The 11,406-nt window shown below is 37.9% G+C and overlaps 1 pseudogene; it reads right to left on the bottom strand.

Moving 5' to 3' along the window:
- Window positions 1–538: 538 nt before the first annotated feature.
- LOC102861145 lies at window positions 539–987 on the bottom strand (annotated as a pseudogene).
- Between the last annotated feature and the right edge of the window lie 10,419 nt (window positions 988–11,406).

Raw genomic sequence — 11,406 nt, 5'->3', positions numbered from 1 at the left:
TCATTGTACCAGTACCATGCTGTTTAAGTTACTACCACTGTGTGGCTTTGAGGTCAGGAAGTAAAATAACCTCCACTTTATTTTTGTTTTTCAGAAGTGTTTTGCTTATTCAAGGTCTCTTGTGTCACCAAATAAACTTGACAATTTCCCTTTCTATCTACTTGAAAAATAAATTTGGTATCTGTATTAGGATTGCATTGAATATGTAGATTGTTTATGGTAGGATTGTCATTTTCACAATATTGAGTCTTCCTATCCATGAACAGGAAACATTTTGCCATTTATTTAGGTCTTTTATTATGTCTTGAAGAAATATTCCATAGTTTTCTTTGTATGGGTCTATTGTATCTCTATTAATTTTTTTATTTTTAGTCTTATAGATTTATTGTCAAAGGACAAAACACTTAGACAATTTAAATACAAGTTGAACAGTATTACTCCGTCCAAGTGGGCAATGATGCTAACAGGCCTTCTCACTTCTAGACGCTCGCCAGAGTCATTGGAATCTTCTCTCAGGGAAGAGAGGTGGCCTTATATTCTATTTATACACATCCTTCTTATCTGCAATGTAATCTACAATTTCTTGTGGACACATTACTTTTTCTGCATCTATATCAGGAATTTCAAAGCCAAATTCATCCTCCATGGCCATGATAATCTCCACTTGGTCCAAACTGTCTAAGCCCAGGTCTTCCATAAAATGGGAATTTACTGAAAGCTTTTCTGGGTCAATTTTATACAGCTTCAAGACATAACCCGTTCCTGGATTCCCTCTAACGTCAATGAAGGTGCATCACTGTACTGACGGCACTGTGTGACTCCCCCAGGAACCTGTGCGAATTTAGAGACCCGACGCCTCATCAGGATTCCCGCGGAGCACAAGGCAGTGCTCAGTGGCCGAGCAGCGGTCAGTGAGGTGGCCTGGGACAGCGGCGCAAAGGCCACGGGCAGGCGGCGGATGCAGGCGGAAAGGGCACAAGCCGCCATAGCTGCGCCAACCCAGGATGCACTGCTGTATCTCTATTTAGATTCACTCCCAAGTGTCTCAATTTGTGGTTGGCTATTATAAATGGTATTTTTTTTTTTTTTAGAAAGCATATTCAGTTTTCTTTTTTGAACTATTTTTTTTTATTTAAATAATAAGAATTCTTTCATACGGAAAGAGCTAGTACAATCACATATTTGAAAGGAGAAATAGATAGGTGCTGAACCTGGGCAAAAGGGCAAAGGGTGAGGGCCACGAGTGGCCTGGAGAATCCATGATTCAATTTTCCATCTAAGGTAAGTTTCAAAAAAAATAATATGTAAACAAGTTGACCAGCCATTGTCTGCCCTTTCAAGTATCTGGTCTACATGAAAGACAAAGAGAGGAAAGGCCAAATCAAAACAGAACCAAACCAAAAGGAAACAAACATATAAAAAATCCCTTTCAGGAACAAAACACCAACCCCCAAATCCTTTTTTACTATGCAAGGCGTGAGGTTAAAAGCTTCAATACAGAATCTCCTTCAAACAATGGAAGAAAGTCATACACACACAGCCTTGACAGAAATTTCCATTCTGAGGCTTCGTAATGGATAGAAGATGGGGTGCTGGGGACACTGTCACCACATTTGTGGCCACCGGGCTGAGTGGTAAGGCCTGCCATGATTGGAAAACCACTGCAGCAATATGTGCTGGTGGTCCTGGTGGGCAGCACAGTGGGGTCACAATGAGGCCTCCAGGGTGTGTGACACCCTGATGCCAACATTCCAGCCACACTTATGGAGGTGGATCTCTCTGTCTGAGAAGAACTGACTTTTTGGAAGCCCATTTTCCATGCATCACAGAACGCAACAAAGCACAATCATGGGTATTGTTTTCTTGATTTCCTTTTCTGAGTTCTTTGTTACTGTAGAGGAATCCCTTTGATATTTGTTTATTGATCTTATTTATATACTGCCACTCTACTAAATTGACCACCAACTCTGACAGGTTTTGTTGTTGTTGTTTTTTTGTTTTGTTTTGTTTTGAGTCTTTGGGATTTCCTTTGTACATTATCATAACGTTTGCATATAAGTGATATTTTAACCTTCTCTTTGCTGATCTGGATGACTGTTATTTCCTTCTTTTGTCATATTGCCTTAGCAAGCACTTCTAGCACAACATTGAATTGGTGACAGTGAACATCCTTGTCTGATCGCTGTTTGCAAGGAAAATATTTTTAGTCTTTCTCCATTGAGAATGATGTTGGCTCTTCGCTTTGCATATATACTTTTCACTATGTTGTGGAAATTCCCTTCTTTTTCTTTTTTCTAAATTCTCTTCTAATCCAATTTTTCTAAGTGTCTTAATCAGGAGGGGGTGTTGGATTTTGTGAAATGCCTTTCCTGCATCAATTTCTAAGATTATATAGTTCTTATTATTTATTTTGCTAATATGGTGAATTACATTGTTTTTCTTATGATTAACCATCCTTTCATACCTATTATGAATCCCACTTGATCATGATGAGTTTTTTTTTTTTTTTTTATGTGCTTTTGAATTCTATTGACTAGGATTTTGTTAAGGATTTTTGTGTCTATATTCTCGAGACATATTGGTCTGTCATTTCTTTCTTGGTATTATCTTAGCCTGGTTTGGTACTAGGGTTGTGTTTGCTTCATAGAATGACTCTGGAAGTGTTCCTTCTTTTTTCAATTTTTAAATAGTTTAAGTAGAATTGGTGATAGACCCTCTCTGAATGTTTGGTAGAATTTAACTGTGAAGTCATTTGGTCTTTTGGGAAGTTTTTTGTTTTTGTTTTTTTTTTGTTGTTGTTGTTGTTTTTATGCTCTTTTCAATTTCTTCTCTTATGATGGGTCTGTTCAAGTGTTCTCTATCTGTCCTTGTCAATCTGGGTAGAGCATGAGTTTCAAGGAATTTGACCACTTCATCTGGGTTTTCAAATTTATCAGATTATAGTTTTTCCATAGTATTCTGATATTATAGATTTAATTTCCTCTGGTTCTGTTGTGATGTCACCTCTATCATTTCTTAATCGAGTTATCTGTGTCTTCTTTTTTTTTCTTTTGTTAAGTTTGCCAGTGGTTTGTCAACTTTATTAAGTCATTCAAAAAACAAGCTCCTGGTCTTATGGTTTCAATTGTTTTCCTGTTTTCTATCTCATTCCAGCTCTTGTCCTGATAATTTCTTTTCTTCTAGAGGCTGTAGGGTAAGATTGTCGTTCTTTTTCTAGATGATGAAGGTGTTGAGTTAGATCATTGGGGTTTTTTTTCTTCCTTTTTTATGTGTGTGCCTATTGCTATGAACTGTCACCTGAGGACTGCCTTAGCTGTTTTCCAGAAGTTTGGTATGTTGCATTTTCATTTTCATTTGTTTCAAGGAACTTTTTAATTTCATTCTTTATTTATTTTACAATCCAGTCATGTTCTAGCAGAGATTATTTAGTTTCCACATAGATGGTTTTGTAAGCTTTATGCTCTTGTAATTAATTTCTAGTTTTATTGCATTGTGATCTGAGAAGATCCTTTGTATTATTTCAATGTTTTTGGATTTGTTGATGTTTGTTTTGTGTCTAATATGTGATTGATTCTGGAGGAGGTACCATGTGCACTTGAGAAGAGAATGAATTGAATTGTAGTTCGGTGCAGTTCCCTGAATACATCCACAAGGTTGAGTTGGCTGATTGTGTAGTTAAAGCCCTCTACATCTTTGTTAAGTTTCTTTTGGGTTGACCTATCCTTTGGCGATAATGGTGTGCTGAAATTTCCTATCATTATTGTGGTGTTGTCTCTTTCTTCAATTCTGGTAACCGTTGCTTTATGTATTTTGTAGGTCTATGATTTGGTGCATAAACGTTGAACAAGTTTTGTCTTCTTCATTAATTGTGCCTTTAATCAGTATGTAATGCCCTTCCTTATCTTTTATGGTGGTTTTCATTCTGAAATGTATTTTATCAGAGATTAATATTGCCACTCCTGCTTTTATGAGGTTGCCATTTGCTTGGTATATTTTAGTCCAGCCTTTGATTTTGAGTCTGCCTTTTCTTCTTCTTTTTTTTCGATGTATCTCTTGTAGACAACATATTGATGGGCTTTTTTTTTTTTTAATCCATTCTGCTACTGTTTTTCTTCTTAATTAGTGCAATTAGTCCATTCATATTGTTATTGTTGTTTGCAAGTGTCATCAAGTCATAGATGACTCATAGCAACCCTATCAATGAAAGACCTGAACACTTGTATAATTTTCATAGTTTCTTAAAATTCATAGAGTTTCCAGAGGCAAGCTATTTGGAAGTGGATATCACTCCTGATTCCAAGCCCGTTTTGATCTGGGAGCGCCACCAAACACTACCCATCATGGATGACCATTGTCTCACTTGACACATCAATGTCACAGTGTTTAGCATCACAGCAACCACTCGTTACCTCTGTACAGCAAACTGACAGACCACTGCTATGCCACGTAGAAGAATGTTTGGCCAAAAACAATTAAAACCAGGCCTGAAGGCCACAGATTAAAATCACCTACCTTTGGCTTGGTTGTGTAACTTTCTATTCACTAGGCCTACAGAGCTCTCTATGAATCACAGCAATTCTATGAACAACAGATCTAACCTTTGCCCTATCCTACGCCATCCTCATAATCCAAGACTAATGGACAAAAAGTCATGCTGCCAATCCAAAAGCACATGGTTGAATCCAACTGGGTGGAATTTATTTTTATTTATTTTTTTTTTATTTTAACTTTCTTTTTCTAATTTAAATAAAATTTTTATTTTATACTGGTTTAATTGCAAAGTTTGTATACATTATTTTTTCACACTGGACCTTTCCTATTTCCTTTAAATACCCCTCCTTCCAGCCATCAAATTGTGCAATCCTATATAACCACTCCTCCACCCCCACTGCAATCCTACCCATACTCACCTGTCTGCTGTCACCCTCCCACACTGGATCTTCATACACTTTCTTCAATAATGGTATTTTACAGTATTTGTCCTTATGGGACTGAGTTACATTGCTTAGCATTATTCCCTCCAGTCTCTCACAAGTTGAGTAGTAATTTACAAAATCATTGCTCCTGCATGCTGCGTGGTATCCCATCATGTGAATGTACCATAATTTCTCAACTCATTCCATTGTGGTTGTTACATTTGGGGCTGTTTCCATGCTCTTGTGATGGTGAATAACACTACTATGAACATTGGTATACAAGTCTCTATTCTATTGGTACCTCAGTTCTCATTTTAGCGTGCATGTGTGTGCATGCATGTACACACACACACACACACACACACACACACACACACACCCAAGCTGTGGAATAGCTGAGTCATATAGAATTTCTTTTTTCAGCTTTTTGAGGGAATGCCAAACTGCCTTCCAGCTTGGTTGTACCGTTTTACAATCCCACCAACAATATATAAGAGGGCCTATTTTACCACATCCACTCCAGCATTTATTACTTGCCATCCTGTTAAGCTTTGTCAGTGTTACTGGAGTGAGATAGTATCTCAATGTGGTTTTGATTTGCATCTCTCTTATTGCCAGTGATTTGGAGCATTTCTTCATGTGTCTGTTGGTTCTATGAGTATCTTTCTCTGTGAAAAGTCTTTCTATGTCTTCTGCCTATTTTGTAATTGGGTTATCAGTCTTTTTCTTGTGGAAGCCCTGTAGGATTTTGTAAACTTTTGATATGAGATCTCTGTCTGAAATGGCATTACCAAATGTTTGGAGTCTTTTCCCCCCAACCAATAAGTTCTTTTCATTCTGTTGGAAAAAATTTTTGAGTGCACAGGGATTTAGTCTTTAGAAGGTCCCACTCGTCAAATGTATTCTTTTCAGATTGTGTACATCTGGCTGTCTTTGGCAGTCTCTTTATACCACAGACTAGGCCATGTAAGATTGATCCCAGTTTGTCTCTGACAAAATTTGTGGTTTTGGGATTTACTCCCAGGTGTCTGATCCACCTTGAGTGATGTGTGTGTGTATGTGTGGTGTGAAATGTATATCCTATTTCAGCTTTCTGCAGATAGCAGTCCAGTTTTATCAGCACCATTTGTTGAAGAGGTCATTATTTCTACATTTGATAAGTTTTATTTTCTTGTCAAATATCGGTTGACCATAGGTAGCTGGGTCTATTTCTGGGTTCTCAATTCTGTTCCATTGGTCTAATTGCCTGTCATTGTACCAGTACAATGCTGTTTTGTTTACTACTATTGTGTAATAGATTTTGAGGTCAGGGAGTGCTACATCTCCCACTTCATTTTTGTGTTTTGGAAGTGCTTTCATTATTCTAGGTCTCTTTCTTCTCCAAAGAAACTTGACAATTTCCCTTTCTATCTACTTTAAAAAAATACATGTGGTATCTGTATTGGGACTGCATTGAACATGTAGATTGCTTTTGGTAAGACTGTCATTTTCATATTACTGAGTCTTGCTATCTATGAACAGGGAACATTTTTCCATTTATGTAGGTCTTTTATTGTGTCTTGCAGAAATGTTCTGTAGGGTTTTTTTGGTTCAAGTCTTTTGTGTTTCTAGTTAGATTCACTCCCATGTAACTAAATTTGTGGTTGGCTATTGTAAATGGTATTACTTTTTTTATTTCCCTCTCTGGGTTCTCTTTGTTACTATAGAGAAATCTCACTGATTATTAGATATTGATCTTATATCCTGCCACTCTGCTAAATTGGTCTACTAGCTTTAATAGTTTTTGGTTGAGTCTTTGGAGTTTTCTGTGTACACTATCCTATCATATGCATATAGCAACTGTTTAACCATCTCTTTTTGCTGACCTGGATGCCTTTTATTTCCTTCTCTTGTCATATTGCCCTAGCAAGCATTTCCAGTACAATATTGAACAGAAATTGTGACATTGTCATCCTTGTCTGGTCCCTGTTCGCAAAGAAAATGCTTTTAGTTTTTCTCCATTGAGAATGATATTGGCTCTTTGTTTTGCATATATACTTTTAACTATGTTGAGGATATTCCCTTTTATTTTAATTTTGATGAGAGTCTTAATTAGGAAGGAGTATTGAATTTTGACAAAGGCCTTTTCTGCAACAATTGCTAGAATCATATGGTTCTTATTATTTGCTTTGCTAATGTGGTGAATGATTTTGATTATTTCTCTTTTGTTGAACAATCCTTGCATGTCTGTTATGAATCCCACTTGATCATGATGAATTTTTTTTGTTTTTCCTTATTTTTAAATTTTTAGTCTATTTACAAAATTCTAATATAAATTAGAACAAATTCTATTTTCCTCAACCCCCCCCATCAAATGGTACAATCCAAAGATTAATCCCCTCTTCTCCCTGCACATCCACATCCCTCTGCTTCCAACCTCTCCCATACCTCTTGGATCCTTATACTCATTTTGCAATAACGGTCTTATACAATATGTGCTTTTGGATTCTATTGGCTAGGATTTTCTTAAGGCTTTTTATGTCTATGTTCATGAGTGTTATTGGTCTGTAGTTTTCTTTCTTAGTAATATCTTTGCCTGGTTTTGTTATTAGTGTTATGCTTGCTTCCTAGAATATCTCTAGGAGTATTCCTTCTTCTCTTTTTTTGAAATAATTTAAGTAGGATCAGTGATAAATCTTCTTTAAATTTATGGTAGAATTCAGCCATGGAGCTGTCTGTTTCAGGACTTTTTTTTGTGGGGGAGTCTGTCAAGTAATTTTTTATTGAATGCAGGACATTGATTTCATGTTCCTTCACATTTTTCCCCCAGAAAAGAAACTAGTTATAAATTAGTGTGATTTATTTTTTTACATACAGCTTGATCAAGTTAATTCCACATATATTAGAGGAGAATTAAGTTCCACAGGATTTTCAGTGGTTGATTTTTCAAGAAGTAATCTTATTTTATATTTTGAATTTGTTTCCTATTTTTTATAATCATCACAGCAACAACTACTTTCATGAAAGTACATACACTATTTCATGCCTCATTCTCAATATTTCACCTTTTAGATAGTCAATTGTTGACTTTCCCATTCCCACAAATCCAGTACTCTGAGGGAACAAGTTTGTCTCTTTTGCTGAAAGACAGCTCAGCTTAGAAATTTTGAGCATCTGCATCATAAGTAAAGTCCAGTCCTGAGCAAGCCATCAAGTTGCAGCTATCTTCCCTAGCTCTTAGCATGTATCTTCTTCTCTTCATCTGGTTGAATTCTGGTTAACCCAATTCCCCGGCATTCTTGGCTATATTCAAATGGGGCATCAGCTGCATGCTTAGGAGTCCATATTTCTTTCTGTGTTCTAGACCTCTTGATCTCCTTACTCAGCCCAAGCTACCACATAGGGCCAAGTCATATCAACAAACAAGGAGTCCTCATAGCTCCTTGCTCTTCAAGCCAGCAAGCCTTGCTGTTCATCCACACATCTGTGCATGCAAAGCAGACAGTGATGAAGATGCGTGTCCAAGCTCAGACCGTTTCTCCATTGTAGTTCTCCCACTTCCACTCCTATGAGTCCAGGCGATCACTCTGAGTCAGCATACTCCAACTCAATTTAGTTTGGTACTTTTGAGACTTGTTTTAAAACTCTTTTATAAAAGCTATAATGTCCTCTAATTACAAGGTAGCTTAGCTCCATTTGTAAGATTTTTGAAGTCTTTACTACATAGCCCAGGTGTTTAGGAGTCTTCACTCTGGAGATTCATAAGCACGTTTGTAGGGTTTATTTTTCCACATAATTTTTTCTTATGAAATTATCTGCTCTGAGTATTCTATCTGTCTTGCGCTTCCAAAATTCTGATCTCTCCCCTAATGTACATGATATTATAGGGAGATTTGGTGGCTTAGTGAGTAAGGCATTGTGCTGCTAAACTCAAAGTGAGGCAGTCACCAGTCACTCTATGAGATAAAGATGAACAATCTCTTCCCATGAGATTTATAGCTTCTAAACACCAACAGTAGGGCCAACTATAAGTTGGTTCCCATTTGATATCATTGAGTTTGTTAAGTGATATTGTCCGATTCTTTTTAGGTTTACCCCTACATTTATCACAAAATTTAACCCAGGGAACATAGTCTTGTGCTATCTGTTTTCTAGTGATCCACAGCAGAAGAATGATTCAGATTCTTCTCTCCTACTGCTGAAAGTAGAAAGAAATACTCTATATTTTTATATAAATATTGAATTTATTATTAATTGGTCATTGAAGAATATTTAAGTCATTCTTAAAGGATGACAAAATCACTAGAGCCCGATCTCAAAAAAGCAGCTAGAAAGAATAAAGTAATAGAAAGAAAATGCCATGTGTTTGGAAATTAAGAAATACAGTTCTAAATAATAGATGTGTCAGAGGAAAAATGATAAATTAGAAAACATTTTCAACTAAACAATAATAAATACACACCCACTCTTCATTTATCAACATTATTAGGTTCCAAAAACCAGACTGTTATGCAAGGGGGGGAAATCTCCCAAATAACAAAATAAAAACACAAAAACAAAACAACCAAAACAAACTATCAAATGGTAAAGGTGAATCTAATCTTCATCGACTAAATGCTGCTCAGGCTCCAGGATCATTTTGGAGGGAGTCCAGTGGGGGGTCACTGTCTTTTTCTGCAGCCACTATCCAAAACTCACACATCTTTTTACCTCTCCACTTCTGGTGGGTAGATATGCTTGTCCTATTTCAAACCCCATAGGAGAACAAAATGGGACAGAATATGAAACCTACCTACTCCAGAATAGTTTCTTCTCTCCATAGGTATGCTCACCTACCCCAAACTCCCTCAGTACCTACAAATGTGCAAAGAACTTATATTGATATCTGAGATGAAGTCACCTACATCTCATCTTTGATGAGAGTGGCCCACTGACCTTTTCCTGGAAACTCTGGTAAAGCCCCAGCCAGACCTGGGGCCTGAAGGCCCCAGTGGGAAATTTGCCAAGTGAGGGATTCTCACTCAAATCACGTTGATTCTTACCTCACTGAAAGTTGATTAAACAGGTTTTAACTACTGCTGTTGTTACTATTGTATACCACTGAATCATAACCAATTCTTAGCTGATTCTTCAAAGGGTATTCAGAGGATTGGGAGGACATTGCCTATTCTCCCACAGAGCAGCTCGTGGCATGAAGAGCATGTCTTTTTGGATTGGCGGTAATCACAGCTTACCACAGTTGTTGCTGTTAATTGCTGTTGAGTCAAGCACAAAGCATAGCAACCTATGAACAAAAGAACTCAAGCCTTTCTATAACTATTGTCATATCTCAAAGTTCATAGAGTTTCCAGAGGCATGCTGTTTTGGTAGGGGACTAGGCAAGTGAAATCCTGGCTAGTGAGAGACTTAAATGAAGAATAGGTGTATTATGTAATTATCTATGCCAGACATAGGTAAAGCTTATTTAAGGAGAAATGTATACTTTTTAACGCATGTCATAACAAAGAAGATAATGAAAATAAATTTTATATTTGAAAGGTACATAGAAACAAAGGAAAATAAGTTCAAAAGAAGAATTTGAGCAAAAATGTAGAAAACAACAGCAAAAAGAGAGAGAGAGAGAGGGATAGAATATTGTTTTTATGTGCCCTTGTACCAGACTCACAGCGATTCTAAGAACAACAGATTAAGCTGAATCTTGCCCTATTCTGCACTACCTGCATGATCACAGTTATGCTCAAGCCTGTTCTTATAGTCATTGTGTCAATCCATCTTGTGGAAGGTCTTTCTTTCTTTCACTGACCCTCTGCCTTTCCCAGCATCGCTTTATTGGTCCCTGACAATATGCCAATATATTAGACCGAATTTAACCATGTTAAAGGATCCTCATTACACTTCCTTCAAAACAATATTACCGGCGCTGGCTGAAAATCGCCTGTGACTTCATCCATAGCCACTGGTGAGAGTCAGCGCCCAGAGCCATAAGGGGCTTTAAGCTTGTTGCCCACTGCTGTGGTGTGGACAGCTGAAACCCAGGCCCCGACAGACACCTGGGGCGGGGGGAACCCCAGACTCTACTTCATGCTCTGCTGGAGAAGGAGGGGCAGTCTCCTGTACCAGTCAGATCTAATTTGACGGCACACACACACACACACACACACACACACACACACATTTTTTCTTCTTCTTTTTTAAAGAAAGACTACTTCAGCTGTCGCGGCCCTCTGCCCAGGGGTGGGCTGCCCTCGGCCCTCTGCCCAGGGCAAGCCGTCGTGGCCTTCTGCCGGGGCGGGCTGCACTTGGCCCCGGCTCGAAGCGATCCGCCGCGGCCCTCAGGAGCAAGAAGGCAAGCAGCTGTAACCCAAGACCACCAGTAAGGTGATAAAGCATCCTCCCTTCCTCCCTTTATATCTACGCCCCTGTTCAGCATGAAGAAGCCAGAGAGTCAGCATCCAACTCCCAAATCAATAAAACAGTTGGTTTAATTACTATTGGAAAATGCTTGTCATTC

This window comes from Elephantulus edwardii, unplaced genomic scaffold, assembly GCF_000299155.1.
Source record: "Elephantulus edwardii isolate Elephantulus edwardi_28Jun2011 unplaced genomic scaffold, EleEdw1.0 scaffold00034, whole genome shotgun sequence".
Classification (NCBI taxonomy): Eukaryota; Metazoa; Chordata; class Mammalia; order Macroscelidea; family Macroscelididae; genus Elephantulus; species Elephantulus edwardii.
The sequence above is the reverse complement of the archived record's forward strand: the minus strand, read 5'-3'. Positions and strand labels throughout refer to the sequence as shown.